Genomic DNA, 17,374 nt, shown 5'->3' on the forward strand with positions numbered 1-17,374 from the left:
CTCATCATTCTCAAATTTCTAGATTACTTAAATGTAGGAGAAAAAATAAGAAAATAAATATCCTATATTATTATCTGATGGATGAGAGAAAAAAATAGGATTTGTAGTCAACATCCAATGGCTCATGCTTAACTACAAAATAGGAAATAATAAAGGAGAATAAAATATATCTAGGAGATTCCTAGAATATCTCATTTCTACCACTATAAACAGTGGTCTAAGAGAAAGCAAAAATCACTCAAGCTAATAGCTAAAATTTCGACCAACTTTCTCTATGTTGGCCATGTGATTTTCTCTTTCCCTCTCCCTTGGAATTCCGTGATTCCATTCCCATAAACACGGTACGATCTGAACTCATAAATAAGAGTCGTAGTGAGATTCAGAGTGTGATCCACACCTTATTCTTGTTCGTCTGGAGATTACGTTTCGGAAGACTAAGGTGTCATCGAAGCGTAAAAAAGAGATCCCGAGAGCTTCAAAGACATCCCGAAGGTCTGATCGTAGAAGACGACGCTATGATGGTGAGACGAGACGAGAAGAAGACGAGGAGCTCGAGGAGATCCCGATCTAGAAAGCTTAAGGAGAAACCCGTAAGTTTTCTATAACTCGTCTCTTTAAATAGGTTGCTTGACATATATGCTCTCATGGTTAAATTAATTAAACTAAACTAGATCTTGTTTTAATAACCATTAATTTGATTAGCTTATGATAGCGTAATTAATTATTTTTTTCCGCATGGTTATTAATTTTGGGTGCATAATCACCAACAAGTGGAATCAGAGCTAGATATTTTGTTTAGTTAATCGATTCATTCTCGTAATTAAAATAAATATGCTTTGAATGAAATTATATATGGATATGAGTTTCATGCAATTCGATATATGATTATGTGAATTGTGATTCATGGTTTGATCGTAGAATATTTGATTCTTGCTTTTCTAGATTTTATGTTAAACCCGAAATTCAAATGGTATAGGTTTTATGTAATTTATATTATTATTGTTGTAATCCGACGAGCGCGACGTTCTTGATCACGACGATCGACGAGAGACGGACCACAATGAAGGACAATAATGAACCGTAGATAGCCTCCACGGTTGCACTCAAGAAGCGGTCATAATTGACCGCCCCTTCCCCTTAGATGGACGCATGGCCATGTTCTCGTGCCGGGTCGCGCCCTCCTGGCGGCAGTGGTCCGGTACTGCCACAAGACTTCCTTGCTTTAAGGCAAGTGAAGTGGATTCTTCCGGGCCTCAACCCGGAAACCCTAGTGGACCCCAGCCCCAATTAATAAAAAAATTAGAAAAAAATTTAATTTGGATTTATTTTTCTAAGGGACATATGAATGGGCCCAATTGAATCCATTGGCCAATATGGTTGGGCTCATCTTGCTTGTTTATTTAATTACTTAGCCATGTTTATTTAATTACTTAGCCATGTTTATTATACTATAACTTAGAAATTGTTTCATGGGTTTAGCTTATCATGGGCTTTTATTCTTAATGTAAAATTATCTAATTAGATTAGGATAGTTTTTAAATGAATGAGTTGAACGGATCGGAGAGCTTTGTCACCAAGCCGATAAGAGGCTAAGTGGGGAGGTTATTAAAAGACTTTGTCTTCCCTCCCTACTGAAAGCTTTTCCGTGAAGGAATACTGTTAGGATAATCAAAGACTAGAATGTCATGAAATTCCTAATAACTAAGCTGTATTGAAACTTATGTTTTTAAGGGTAGCTTAGAAATACTCGATTTTTTAATATGATTTAGTTAACCCGAGTACATCACCTAGATTAAAGTTAATGCTAGGAAAATTAAAATATTGAAAGTATATTGAGTCATAGGCCTCCAACGTTGACACAACACCGTGAGGATGAAAGATCCAATCGTGTCAGCATATGGATGAGGTTACTCAGGTGGGAATAATCCTGAATTCCATTTCAAGTGACTTCATACAGTTTATATCCAACTATATCATGAATAAGTTGACGTATGGACTGTCTCAACTGTTGAATGAGCTACACACTTTCGCATATATCACTCTGTTGGGAATTAAACCCCTATAAATAATCATGCGGAAGAATTAATTACGCTATCTTAAGCTAATTAATATCGATTATATTTAAAACAAGATCTAGTTTTACGAGTTTGTACTATAAAGTTGAAGAAACAATCTAGCAACCGATAAGAATACAAGTTCGACGACACTTACGGGTTGGGCTCATGAACCAAATTCTTCAAGCCTTGTCAGATCCATCTTCGTTCTTGAACGTTCGTCGATGAAGAGGACTTCTAGATCAGCTTTAGTCGTCGATGATGACACCGCAGTCTTCCGAAATGTAATCTTCGAGACAAATAGGACAACTGAGTGGGCAGCTTTCTGTATCTCACTTCGATCTCGAAACAATGGTGTTTCGGATCTCACCGTGTTTATGGGATTGGAATCACGGAATTCCGGGGAGAGGGAGAGGGATAAAATTTTTGTCCGCTACAGAGAGGGAATGGACGAAATTTTTCCTCTATTTTTGGATGATCTTTGTTTAATCCTAGACCCCCTATTTATAGTGGTAGAGTTGAGAGGTTTTAGGAAACCCTAGTCTCCAATTATAGATCAACCGTTAGATTTTTATTTAAATCCCTACTTTCTCTCTCAACCATTAGATCATAATCTAGGATATATTATTCCATAATATCTTCCTTTAAATAAAGAATCTACTTAAAAAGGCAATATCTTATTCCCTTTTAAATAATGAAATATTATCAAATCTAATATTATCTCATAGATATTAGGAATTTAAATATAGAGAGAATAAATGCAAATATCTTATTATTCTCTCTTTATTAAAATCATGAAAGAGAAAAATTGGGCGTTTTCCTAATATATACCCACTATGGGTATTTCGAATTTCATGTCCCCATGAGCAAAGGATTTCGTTTTTTGGCGTTTTTCCAATATACCCACTGTGGGTATGGACAAATTAATTGCTTCTCCGTGGGCCAATGAATTTTGAATTTCGCAATGTCCATAAAGCCCAATTCAAAATTCAATTAATTATTTACTTGATCCAACAACAAATAATTAATTCCACTATAAATAGTTAATTCGACAAATAAACAAATTTCTGAATGTATGCTGCTTATCCTAACATGTGAGTTATAATAAAAACATTATTATTAGAAAGTTCCTATTCGTCTCTATCGAAGCCGAATCGGGGACTATGGACCTGGTATTTGAAGCTTAACAAATCCGATCAAAAAGACGTAAAAAGTCATTTCTCTTTTTCGATTGATTCGTCTAATCTTAGTCAATACTCCACCGTGTAAGCTATGACTGAACTCTCCTTTAATACTAGAATTATATTTACTCATCGTGACGAGTGTCCACTGATATAGTCAGTACGTGATCAAGATCCTCCAGGTTTAACCCGTATCGAGAAAAGGTCAATTATTCCGTTATACCTTTATAATACATATAAGCCCTAAGCATTGTTGCTTCCCCAGCGAAAGATTCTCTCGAACGTTACTTACTTCGAGAGTGCCGGCAATCTGTCGGTTCTGAAAAAACCCTTAGGTGAGAGAACATTTACCTTCTTTCAGGAAGGCTGGATTCCGTATCTGTGAAACACTTCCCTTCTACGATCAAGTCCCGAGTTCCCAAAACATCTGTTTATGCAACCTCAATTAGCCTTTAACGTGATGAACCAAAGAACTAAGTAACAAGACCTAGAAGTCCATGAACACTTCAGGATTTAGATCAAGTCTCATTGTGACCATCATAGTGACCTCGGCTAGTGTGTCGTAACGGTGCTTAAACGTCACATCTCAGGCAAGGTCTGTCAAGGTCGTACACTTACTAAAAGTGTAGAATGCTCCCACTAAGTGATTAGCCTTCACTTAGTGTCCCACATATATGATTTTAGATACAGCTTCCCAGGCGCGTATCAATCATCGACCATGTTTTAGCATACCGTCCGAACTTAGATGCCCATCATGTAATCCAGTTTAATACGACGGCTATGAGGATAGTTGTTATTGATTCTATATATTAATATCAGAATTCAACCAACTAATCATAAATGCTACAGTGTTCTTCTTATCGAATTCAATAATCGTTTATCCTCACTGGGCAATATTCCTAACACACTCGACATGAGAAAAACAAAGGGTCGACTCTCTATGCTGACAAGAGTTCTTCGTCAAAAGCCAAGAAGAAGTGGACTTCTGGTGCTGAGTCATCTAAGGCACGCCTGAGTACTTCAAAGGGAAAGGTCCCGCTAAGAAGGAAATGAGGAACTTCAATAGATGTGGAAAAGGAAAAGAGAAAAACATGAAAACGTTGGTAAGTGCTACCACTGCGACACTGATGATCATTGGAAGAGGTATTGTCCTTCGCACTTGACTGAGCTTGAGAAAAACAAGAAGAATGCTGGTATGGTACCTTAAAATTCATGATTAAAGATATCCTAAAAATGTTTTGAGAATAATTATTCATATGAGCATACTTCTTTTCTTGTTGCAGAGCAGATCTGATGGAGCACGTAAATGTTGACGAGCTTTTTGAACAATGTCTGATTCAAGCCCGAATTATAGAGAAGCTCATGCTCCATTTGAAGATCTAATTTCCCGCTAGTTTTATTACTTTCATTTGTTGGATTTATTTTTGAACAAGAGATGTGTCATTTATTATTCGAGGTTTTCTAGATTGTAGTCTTTCATGGCTATTTCAGACGGGATGAATCTTTTCTTTCTTTATTGTTTGATACAATATTTATGAACAAATGGTTGTGTCATTATATATTTCCCTCTTTATTGAATGCCTTGATGGCCTTTATGTTATTTGATTATGCATGAATGCTTAAGCCCTTGAGATAGAAGATATAGAATATGAAGGACACGCTTTCCGTTCATATACTATATAGATGCACAAGTATATTTTTTTTCTAAGTTATTATCTCTGTTAGAATTTTAATTAGCTTTTATTGCTTTATTTAATTATTATATTGAATATGTTTAAGAACTATTTAGAGCTTTGATAGCGTCTAAATAATTGTTACCTTATTTCGACAATGAATTTTGCGAATAAGAGGTAATAAGGAGACACAACGAAATAGTTAGTGTTGACGAATTGAATTAGTGGGAGCATCCTTAATTGGAACCTAGCTACTCTAGTTCATTGATTGAGTGAGAGCATCCTTAAATGGAACCTAGCACTAAATAATCAAAATTATTGAGTGAGAGCATCCTTAATTGGATTCTAGCAACTATTATTCAATAATTAAGTGGGAGCATCCTTTGATGGAATCTAGCCACTTGTTGTTCAATAAATAGCAGCATCCTTCATAGGATTGAATCCATCATTGATGATGGTATCCTTAACTGGAACATATCTGTTATTATTTGAGGGGAAGGATAATTAATGATTACATTGCCACATAAATCAATGAATTTAAGGAAGGGTAATTGAGAATCACCTTGCTATTAAAATCGATAAGCGAGTGGGAGAATCCTTACAAGGATCTTTGTCACTATCATCAACTATATCTTTCCTTAATGAAAAGACATGATCTTGAAGTATCGCTCAAGATCAATCTAACTTACCTAAAGTCATAAACCCATGATTGTAGATCTACCTGTTAAGCCATTAGCTTAAAGGAATAGAGAGATCTATAAGTAGATTAATGAATGAGTTTGAGCTTTAATGAGCTATTTGGTACCTAAGGTATTGAGCCCTAGAGAAGCGACATTGGCAACAATGGTGCTCATCTTTCTGATACCACGAACTAGTTCATTGGGATCTTCTGAATAGAAGATGAACTGTCCTTTATGGATGAAGTTCTGAAAAATTTATAACATGGATCATAGTAGCTGAACGACTAAAACCTTTTGAAACATGAAAGGATGATCCAAATAATGAAACAAACAAACTATGATTGTTCATGAATGTTAGTTACATAATCGATATTGTAAGAATGATCTATAAGTGTAGCTCCTAAGGAGTGTCAATAATAAAGTCATTACTGTTAGAGTATTGGACCCAAATAATGACACAAGTAAATTGGCTGAGCTAACAGTTTCTGAAACTTGAAGTTTAGAAACGACAAGCTCATTCCATGTTGTCTCAAACATACTTATTGTTGTAAGGTATGAGCTCAATGTTGAGGCTAAAGACATTGTCATTAAAAGGACTAATCACTATACCTTAAACAATGTCGAATTTCCGAGAAAATCGACAAAGTGTTGAAAATACTAAATTTCTGGAAATAGTGAGACACTTAGTTATTTATATATAGTAGATCCTCAAAGTCTTGTATATATTGAATATGAACACGACGGACAAGGACAAACTATAAATAATCAAGTAATGGAAATAGATCAATAGAGTTCTTATTGAAACACGTTCAATAAATCACACTATGGTTAGTGGTGATGAGATCGATACATGCAAATGTGCAACTTGTTTTGGCGCCAAAGGGATATACACCAAGAATAGAGAGACTTATCATCTTAAAGATATAAAGTCTGGTGTATAATCTAAAAGATGTGCGAAATGTTAATATGTACTAAAGTAAATTAATTGACTACGAACAATTTGACTTGACCTTAAGTAAATTAATTTACTTTGAACAATTTGACTTGACCTTAAATGTCAGGTCAAAGATCAATTGCAAAGAAGCATGAACTGGAAGAATGTTAAATGCAAAATACGTCGATCGACATAACTGATAGAGTACACATAAAAGTGGGAATCCATATGATGGGAATCTCAAATCCTGGGTCAAACATCTAATCCGTCTACTAAGGATATCTAAGAATTAAATGGCTCAAGGAAACTTATCTTCTCTGGTCAAAGTGGGAGATTGTTAGGAATATTGCCCACTCGAAGATAATAAACATGAATGATTACTAAATTAGATAAGAAGTTTATTTGATTAGCATCATACGATTAATGGGTTGATTTCTGAAATCAGAATAAAAAACAACTATCTTCCATAGCCCCGTATTAAACTGAATCGCATGATGGGCACCTGAGTTCGGACGGTGTGCTAAAACATGGTCGATGACTGATACACGCCTAGAAAGCTGTATCTAAAGTCATATATGTGGAACATGAGTGAATGATGATCACTTTTGTGGGAGCATTCTGCACTTTTGGTAAGTGTACGGCCCGGACAGACTTTGGTTATAGATGCGTCGTTTCAATACCGTTATGAAGCACTAGCCGGGGTCACTTATGATGGGCACAGTGAGACTTGATCTAAATCTTGAAGTGAACATGGACTTCTGGTTCATATCGCCGGGTTCTTTGAATCATTTCGTTAAAGGCTACTAGGGCGCTGATTAAACTTATGTCTAAGGAATCCGGAATATGATGTGAGCGGAAAATAATTCACAGATACGGAATCTAGCCTTCCTGAAAGAAGGTAAATGTTCACTCACCTAAGAGTTGATTCTAGAACTGATAGATTGCGCGCACTTCCAATGTAAGTAACGTTCGGAAGAATCTTTCGCTGGGAAAGCAAGGTGCTTAGGGAATATAAGTATCAGGATAAGTACAACGGAATAATTGAGCTTTGTCGATACGAGTTGAACCTAGAGGATCTTGATCACGAACTGACTAGATCAGTGGACACTTGTCACGATGAGTAAATATAATTCTAGTATAAAGGAGGGTTCAGTCTTAGCTTACATAGTTGAGTATTTGACCAGAATTAAAAGAATCGATGGAAAAAGAGAAAGGACTATTTCGTCTTTTTCATCAGATTTGTTAAGCTTCTATTACTAGGTCCATAGTCCCCGATTCGGTTCTGATAAAGACGGATAAGAACTCTTTAGTAATAATGAATATTATTATTACAATCTCACAACTGTAAAAAGCATTCCTTTCGGAAATTTGTCTATTTACGGAATTAAATATTTATTCTGGAATTGATTATTTATTGTTGGATCAAGTAAAAAATTAATTGAATTTTAAGTTGGGCCTTATGGACACTGTAAAAATTCGAAATTCCTTGGCCCAGTACCAGCAATGTGGGCGCTTACTTTGGGTAGAAATAACCAATATTTTCTCTTTAATTAGTTGCTAGATTCGTGGAAAAAAAATCAGGTAACTAATTAAATAAGAGAAAAAAAATGGTAGAAATATTCTATCTCCATTAAATAAGGAAATAAGATATTGTCATTTATACTCTCTCATAATTAATTTCCTAATATCTAGGAGAATAATAATGGTAGATATATTCTCTCCATTAAATAAGAAAATAAGATATAGTCTTCATTATTCTCAAATATATAGATTCCTCACATATAGGAGAAAAATAAAGAAATATAATATCTTCGATTATGATCTGATGGATGAGAGAAAAAGTAGGATTTGTAGTCAAGATCCAACAATTTATGTTTAACTAAAAAATAGGAAAGAATAAAGAAGAATAAAATATATCTAGGAGAGTGGGAGTAGGAGATTAAGAAGAAATATACAACCCTGGCTACTAACGTTCGAAGGGATCCGTGTCCACCTACAAGTGATGTGAGAGTGGGAGATGAAGAAGAAAACATAAACACTGGTCCAAGTGTTTTCACAGCCTCGTCGTAGTGGGAGGGTCTCTAGAGAGCCTGACCGATATTTTGGCTTTGAAGTAAACGTCGCTACATTGGATGCGAACGACGATGGCCCCGCATCCTTTCAATATGCCATGGTCGACTTGGACAAAGATAAATGGATAGACGCCATGAATCAAGAGATAGAGTCTATGTACTCGAACCCAGTCTAGACTCTTGTAGATGCAGTTGAACAAATTAGACCGATAGGGTGCAAATGGATCTACAAGAGGAAGAAAGGAGATGATGGACAGGTCGAAAATTAGACTGATTGGCAAAGCAATTCCAAATGAAGGATTTGGAGAATGCTGCTTTTGTTCTAGGGATCCAAATCATTCGTGATAGAAAGAACAAACTACTAGCTATGTCTCAAAGTACTTATGTTGATAAGGTACTTGCTCGTTTTCTCGATGCAAAATGCTCATGGCGCATTATTAACGATGCATTCAAGAATATTCCTATCTAAAGAGCAGTCTCTTAGTGGAAGACATGAGTCGAATTCCATATGCTTCAGCTGTTGGGAGCTTAATGTATACTATGTTGTGTACAAGATCCGACATATGTTATGCAATGAGAGTTGTTAGTAGATACAAGTCTAACCCTAGTCGTGATCGCTGGATAGCTGTTAAACACATTCTGAAATATCTTAAGAGAACTAGGATATGATGCTTGTGTACACAAGTAATGACTTGGTGGTACAAGGATACACTGACTCTGATTTTCAAGCAAACCATGTGGAAGTCAAAGTCTGGTTCAATGTTCACTCTCAATGGAGGATCGATAGTCTGGAGAAGCGTAAATCAATCTAGGTATCGCAGACTCTACAATGGAAGCTGAATATATTGCAGCTTCCGAGACAGCCAAAGAGGCTGTTTGGATTAAAAATTTCTTAGCCGAACTGGAGGTAGTTCACTGTGACAATGGTGGAGCACTTGCAAACACAAAAGAACCTCGCAGTCATAAGAGAGGAAAGCATTTAGAACGAAAAATACCACCTGATAAGGTAGATAATTCGAAGGGTAGACGTGGTTGTCGTAAAGATCTCGACGCTGGATAACATCGCGAATCCGATGACTAAAGAACTGCCTGAACGTGTGTTTCTTAAACACATAGAACTGATGGTTCTTAGAATCATGCCACATCTTCTCTAGGTCAAGGTGGGAGATTGTTAGGAATTCTTTCCCATGATAAGATTTTATTTGTAATTTTCGCTGAAATTATTAATAAAATAAAGTTCGACATTTATTATTTATTTGAATTAAAAGTGGTTATTTCTTATAAAAGATTTATCAAACATTCATTAATCTGTAGTGTCCGTTTTAAACTGAATCGCGTGCTGGGCATCCGAGTTCGGACGGTGAACTAAAACATGGTCGATGACTGATTCATAGCTGGATAGCTGAATCTAAAATCATATATGTGGAACACGAGTGAATTTTGATAACTTAGTGGGCGCATTCTGCACTTGTGGTAAGTGTACGACTTGGACAGACTTTGGTTGTAGATGTGTCGTTTAAGTACCGTTGCGACACACTAGCCGGGGTCAATTATGATGGTCACAGTGAGACTTGATCTAAATCCTGAAGTGATCATGGACTTCTAGATCATATCGACGACTTCATTGACTCATTTCGTTAAAGACTACTAAGACGCTATATAAACTTACGTCTTGGGAATTCAGAATATGATCTGAGCGGAAAATGATTCACAGATACGGAATCCAGCCTTTCTGAAAGAAGGTAAATGTTCACTCACCTAAGGGTTGATTCCAGAACCGATAGATTGCGCGCACTTCCGAAGTAAGTAACGTTCGAAAGAATCTTTCGCTGGGGAAGAAACGGTGCTTAGGGAATATAAGTATCAAGAAAGGTATCGAAATAATTAACCTTTGTCGATACGAGTTGAACTTGGAGGATCTTGATCACGAACTGACTATATCAGTGGACACTAGTCACGATGAGTAAATATAATTCTAGTATAAATGAGGATTCAGTCTTGGCTTACATAGTGGAGTATTTGACCAAAATTAAATGAATCGATGAAAAAAGAGAAATTACTATTTCGTCTTTTTCATCGGATTTGTTAAGCTTCTATTATTAGGCCCATAGTCTCCGATTCGGCTATGATAAAGACGGATAAGAACTCTATGGTAATAATGAATATTATTGTTACAATCTCACAGCTGTAAAAAGCATTCATTTTGGAAATTTTCTATTTGCCGAATTAAATATTTATTGTGGAATTGATTATTTATTGTTGGATCAAGTAAATAATTAATTGAATTTTAAGTTGGGCCTTATGGACACTGTAAAATTTGAAATTCCTTGGCCCAGTACCAGCAATGTGGGCGCCTACTTTGGGTAGAAAATACCCAATATTTTCTCTTTAATTCGTTGCTAGATTTGTGGAAAAGAAATCAGGTAACTAATTAAATAAGAGAGATAAAAATAATGGTAGAAATATTTTATCTCCATTAAATAAGAAAATAAGATATTGTCATTTATACTCTCTCATAATTAATTTCCTAATATCTAGGAGAATAATAATGGTAGAGATATTCTTTCCATTAAATAAGGAAAAAAGACATAGTCCTCATAATTCTCAAATATCTAGATTTCTTACATATATGGAAAAAATAAGGAAATATAGTATCCTAGATTATGATTTGATGGATGAGAGAAAAAATAGGATTTATAGTCAAGGTCCAACGATTTATGCTTAACTAAAAAATAGGAAAGAATAAAGGAGAATAAAATATATCTATGAGATTCCTAGAATATCTCATTTCTACCACTATAAATAGGGGTCTAAGAGAAAGCAAAAAATATACAATTGCAGAGGCAAAAATTTCGCTCATCACACTTGGTGTGGACAAAATTCTCTTTCTCTCCCTCTCCCTCATAACTCCGTGATTTCATTCCCATAAAAACGGTACGATATGAAATTATAAATCAGAGTCATAATGAGATCCAGAGTGTGCCCACACTTTCTTTTTATTCATCTCGGAGATTACGTTTCAGAAGGCTAAGGGATCATCATCAAGTCCATCACCATGAGAGTACCCGGAGATCAAATCGTGGGAGCTAAAGCCAGAAGATCTAGTTATTGGAGCTCAAAACGGGATTTTGAAGAACTAGATTAAAGTTTTTGTAGCTAAGGAGAAACCCGTAAGTTTTTCTAATGACTCTTCTTTTTAATTCGGTTGCTTGATATTGCTCTCATGCTTAATATTAATTAAAGTAAATCTAGATCTTGTTATATAACCTTAATTAATTAGCTAAGTAGCCTTAATTAATTAGCTAAGTAGCGTAATTAATTTTTTTCGCATGGTTATATGGGTGCATAATAACCAACATACGCGACGTACGGTGACACGCTCGCTAAAGAACAAAGACTCAAGAAATCCAAGTTTTCTTAAACAACCGGTAAGATTATTTAGTTCGCTGCTCGGAGTCCTCAAAGCAATGAACTTGGGGGACTAATGTTGTCGGTCGTTTTCGAAAAACCAAAAATATTAAATTGTATACCGAGGAAGATAAGCCCATGGAAAATCCCAAACAAGGCTCGTGAGAAAGCCCAACTTGGGCCCACAAAGATAAGACCTACAAGGGCTAGATGGTAAAAATAAGCCTCTCAACACGAGTGTGCATGGCAACGGCGCGACACGTACTGATCATGGCGCGCTGCGCCAAGTGCGCTAAGTGAGTTCCATCGTGCGCGCTCGTCAAAGCCTCTCGTGCGCGCCTCAAGGAACAGGGTACGCGCGTCGCGCAAAGCCCATGGGTGGCGCGCCAGCCTCCAGTCGCGCGCATGGCCTCTCGCATGCGCCTCACATGCCATGACCATAAAATTTAGGGTTCTCCAGCCGTCATTCTCCTATGAATAAGCTCATCATCCAAAGGCAAAAGGTACACGATTCTCTCTAAACACAATCACTCTATCCCAAAGTCGTGAAACGCCCCCGAAGACCCTCCACACTTGCTTTCACTATGATCGAGCTCAATTTTCTCAAGTATTCTCAAAGAATAACGGTGCCCTTACCTCATGCACACCAATCATAATAATGTTGAGCGTCGGAGCGCGCGCCAAAGACACCGCCTCTACGCCCCTCTAAGCTTATTTGCTTCTTCTTCTTATTCTCAGATCTCCGCAACGAACGAAGAACGTTCTTGAGCTAGGAGAGAGTACTCGTGATTTTCGAGTTCTACAAACCGACTCGGGCGCAATCACTTAGTTCGGCCTTGGATCGATCCATCCGAAGTCTTCAACATTGTCTAACTTTCAGCTACAACATACAGTATGACAGAGAAAATGTCATACTCATGTTTAAATTAAACTATTTATTTTATATGTATATATATCTAAAATTAATTTACAAATAAAATACACAACTTACACAGTAAAAAATAAGTATATTTTAAATGAAATAAACGCGAAATAAATTTAATGAAATGAGTAAAGGATCACGATACCGATAATACCCGAAGCAGCATCTACTCAGCGCCAGAGTCAAGCGAAAGGAGAAAGTAACAAACATCCCGAATCATCGATTCACTACTAAGATGCGGACTACATTTAGTCTGAACTCACCCTTTTTTTCTTCACAGCATCCGTTCCTCTGTCAGAATCACCTGGTTCCTTTTTATCCGGCTTCTCAAATCCCGGTATTAACAACAATGCTTTAAGATCCGGAGCATAGGAAAATACTTTATGAAAAATGAGTACATACTATAAGTTAGCATTTGAACAAAAAATAAAATATCACTCAAGGCGTACCATTCACGCACCATGAGAGCATGGCGTGATAACTAGTAAAATATTATAGTAATAGTAAGTAATTATACATGAGTTTACGATAAGAAGTTTAAAAAATTAACTGTTGAGAACATAAACTCTAATTAAAGGATCACACGAGAGATAAATCTTTTTAAAAGATATGTGAAGAGTTTTCAACACATTATAAACATTGAGTTTTAAATAATGGTCAAAATTTCAAAAAGTGGAACAAACTAGCTAGTAAAATATATGATACTAATGCTGAAGTAAAGATCTCAAATGTTTTTGAAGGGTAACAATAATCTCAACTGTAATTCATGTTGTAAATATGCTGTTATGTAATTTCTATAGGGATAGCCAGGTATATGATATAATTTTGACTATTTATGTTTTTAGCGTTTTTACTTAATAATCAAAATTAAGATTAACTATGCGCCATATTTTTTAATATTTGAATAATTATTATAAAATTTTAATCAATAACATTTATCAACTTTTTGAAATAGTATTATTGTTGATAGGCATGGAAAGAACATATAACACACACACACGCGCGCACACACAAATATAGCCTAATTTATTTAATGATTTTCGCGTTTCGTGCACCAAAAATTCAAAAGCTTTCATGCGCGCGTAGGTGAATTATTAGTAACTTCAGGAATTCAATCACTTCTAGAATTTTATTTCGGCGTATAAAAGTTTCAAATAATTGAATTGGTAAACACTTTTGCTTCTTGTAACTAGGACTCTTTTGCACATGTTTGTATTCATTTTGCGACTTTTATATTAACGCTTAGAATAGCAGCCCTTTCATGCATGGTGGCCAGTCTGGAAATGTAAAGGATGAGAATTAGCCTTTAGTTATTTGGGAGCTACAAGCTAAGATTCGTGAAGAAATTGCGTATTATCAACTTCAAACAAAGCAAAAAAGGTAAATTTTAAGATATCTGCACGTAAAAATCAATCAATCAATCAATCAAATGGTGATATCATCAAAGATATCAAACTTTCATTGCATGTCATTTTCATTTTCATGAGGAAGAAGATTCAAAACTTTCTTTATAAGAAAAAAAAAAAACATGGTCACATACGATAAACCAGTAATAAGCTACAAGATACCGTTTATATTTACTGTACATATATATATATTATAATTTATTATTTTATTGACCTTTTTTTCCAGTAATAATCGTTACTTTTCATCATTATGATATCATGGAAATCAAATCAGACAAAGGAAAAGAACGGTTGCTCTTTATTCCCTTTATTTTGCTTGGACATAAAACATTCCATGCAAAGAGGTTGATTGGGATTTTTTACAAGTGGCAAAAAGAGCGTCTGAATTATAGACTGCTTTTTTTTTTTTTTTCTCTATCTTTTTCTTTCAAAAATAATTATAGACTGTTTTGCATTTGATCGGTACACATGGCGTCTGCGCGTAGACTCCATTATCACTTCTCTTCTCCACGTCGCATACAATCATGTAAATGTACACAGCTTCCAATATGTACGGCCGAAATGAAAAAAAAAACTGTTTATATAATTATGTTCTATTTATTTTCATAACCATTTCAAGAATCATACGAGAAATATATATAAGACAAATTAGAAGAATTAAATATACAATGATCATTAATGAAAGCATTAATTTTCTTTATATCTTGAATAATATTAATACAATCATACATTGAAATTTGAAAATATATCGTGCTTTATTTGGATTATAATGGAATTTAAACAGAGGTTCATGAATCGTTAGATATTATATTTATATTAAACTATTATCTTTTTCGATTTTTTATTCATCGTGGTGGGTCTCTTTTGAAATTGACTATTTGACAATAAACAAATTTAAGAAACCCTCCACTCACATTTAAAACGAGTCATAATAAAACGAAAACAGATAATTTATATTTATATGCACGAGCTAATTCTTTCTTGTGCGCTTAATTAGATCAATACTTATTTATATTTTTATTCATGATATCAATCTAATAGAAATTCCGTAAAATATGACAATGTGTTTAATCTCTACGGTAAAATGTCAACATATTAAAAAAATATATATAACAATCGACAAAATACTCTTAATGACTAAACAATAATTGCATCTGGCTGTGGACATATTTTTTGTGCCTCCGACTTCGATAGTATGTGACGACGAACAATTGAATCATAATTTTTTTTTTTAATTAATTTGGCCCTTCAAAGGTATCATAGTGATGCGTTGACTTTATGGACTTTCAGTACACGCATGGTTCAATATCACAGGAGACCTCGTATTTATTTTTTAATTTCTAAATGAATGCACAAAAGAATGAAATCACATATGCATCAGATGGAGCCGATCTATTTGTAATGTCCCACCGGTTTTTGCGCAACGCGCCCAATGAAGACGACGACAACTAGCTAGGTGAATAGATGTTTGTATTGTTAGCAATATTAAAATAATATTGTGCGTAAAATATATTAATAAAAAAATTCCAGAAAATTAAACAATATAAAAAAATACAATATATGAATTAAATAAATAAATCGGTAAAAATAAAGACGGAGAAAAACAAAAGGGTCGACGAGGTTCGTTTGACGATTTTCTTGAAGCTTTTACCGTGCTGTAATTCGTGAACGCAAACTTCACAACAACGATGATGAGACGAGCGGAGCACCACTACGAACGTCTTCGACGCACTAGAACCAGAGTGTCAAAAACTATTACCAGACTGTAAAAGAAAAACTAGAACTCGAATTTTTGGAGGGAGATGAAATATGAGAAGTATGAACTTCGATGTGTTTTGAAATGAGAGCTCAAGCCTCCTTTTATAGGCATACAAGAGTTCGTGAAAATCTGCAATCATTACTGCTCGGTATACCATAACTACGAGTTAATGGGAGGTTACAAACGTTTGAAACTGAAGCATAACTACTCAGTTACAATTTCAAAACCTTAGCCCATTAAACACCTCGGTTACAAACCATTACCATGCACTTAAATAACAAATAAAAGATTTTATTTTAATTTTAAAAATAAAATCGGGAAAGAAAAATAATGGATAAGCCCAACTCGACCCACCGGCTCGACCGACAGACCGGACTGCGGCTGTAGATCGCGCGTGTGTGATGAATTTGGGCTTGTCTAAGCCTTTGGCGCTCTACAAAACTAGGTCGACCTTGGGAACTCAACCCCTTTAGACCAAATTTGCTATATAAGCTCACACAAAATTCACATATCTCTTTCACGTTGGACTCTTGTATATACACACTCAACCACAACACTTCCATTATTCTTTCACAATTATTCGTATTTTTCAACACCATTTGAGCATCAATTTTTCATTCAATGTAGCTTTGATTTTGACAAAGAAATATTCAATCTTATGCCCGTCACAACGATGATTAAGAATACGTTGAAATTAATCAATTTTGATGAGTGGACCCCACTCAAATTTTAGCCACACATCATCCACTCACATGTTAATAAATGCTTTTTATTAATAATATCTCAACCATGTATAGTTATCAAAAGAGTTATTGGAGGCAAAAATACTAAATATTTTCGATTTTTTGCAATCTAATACTCAATTTCTTAGAAATTGCAGAAAAAATACTTAATGTTACAAAATGCTATCTCCGTTACTAACTACACCATTAAAAGTAGATGGAAATACATGTGTCAGCATCCTAAAATTTTGACAAAATAAAAGTAAAAAAAATTATTTTTATTATGTTTTAAATTATTAAAAATAAAGGTGGCTGAGTCTATGGTGGTCAAGTTTTTGGCGGCGAAGCTGAAAGAAAGCATCCCTTCCTTGCGAAGCACAACGCTAGTGTTATTGTTTCGCATTAGATGCCCGTTCATTTTCTCCATTGCTGCTCAGGTATCGAGATTGAGCTCTCTCGTGAAGAGGCTCTGCGTTTTCTTGCTCGTTATCTCCGCAAAGCTGCTTGTGATGTTTGAGCTCGGCGCATCGGAGTCTTTTGCCTCGACGCCGCCATTGTGGGTT

Source organism: Urtica dioica, chromosome 10 (genome assembly GCF_054948205.1).
Source record: "Urtica dioica subsp. dioica isolate 48M chromosome 10, U.dioica_male_clone48M_v1_H2, whole genome shotgun sequence".
In the NCBI taxonomy this organism is placed as follows: Eukaryota; Viridiplantae; Streptophyta; class Magnoliopsida; order Rosales; family Urticaceae; genus Urtica; species Urtica dioica.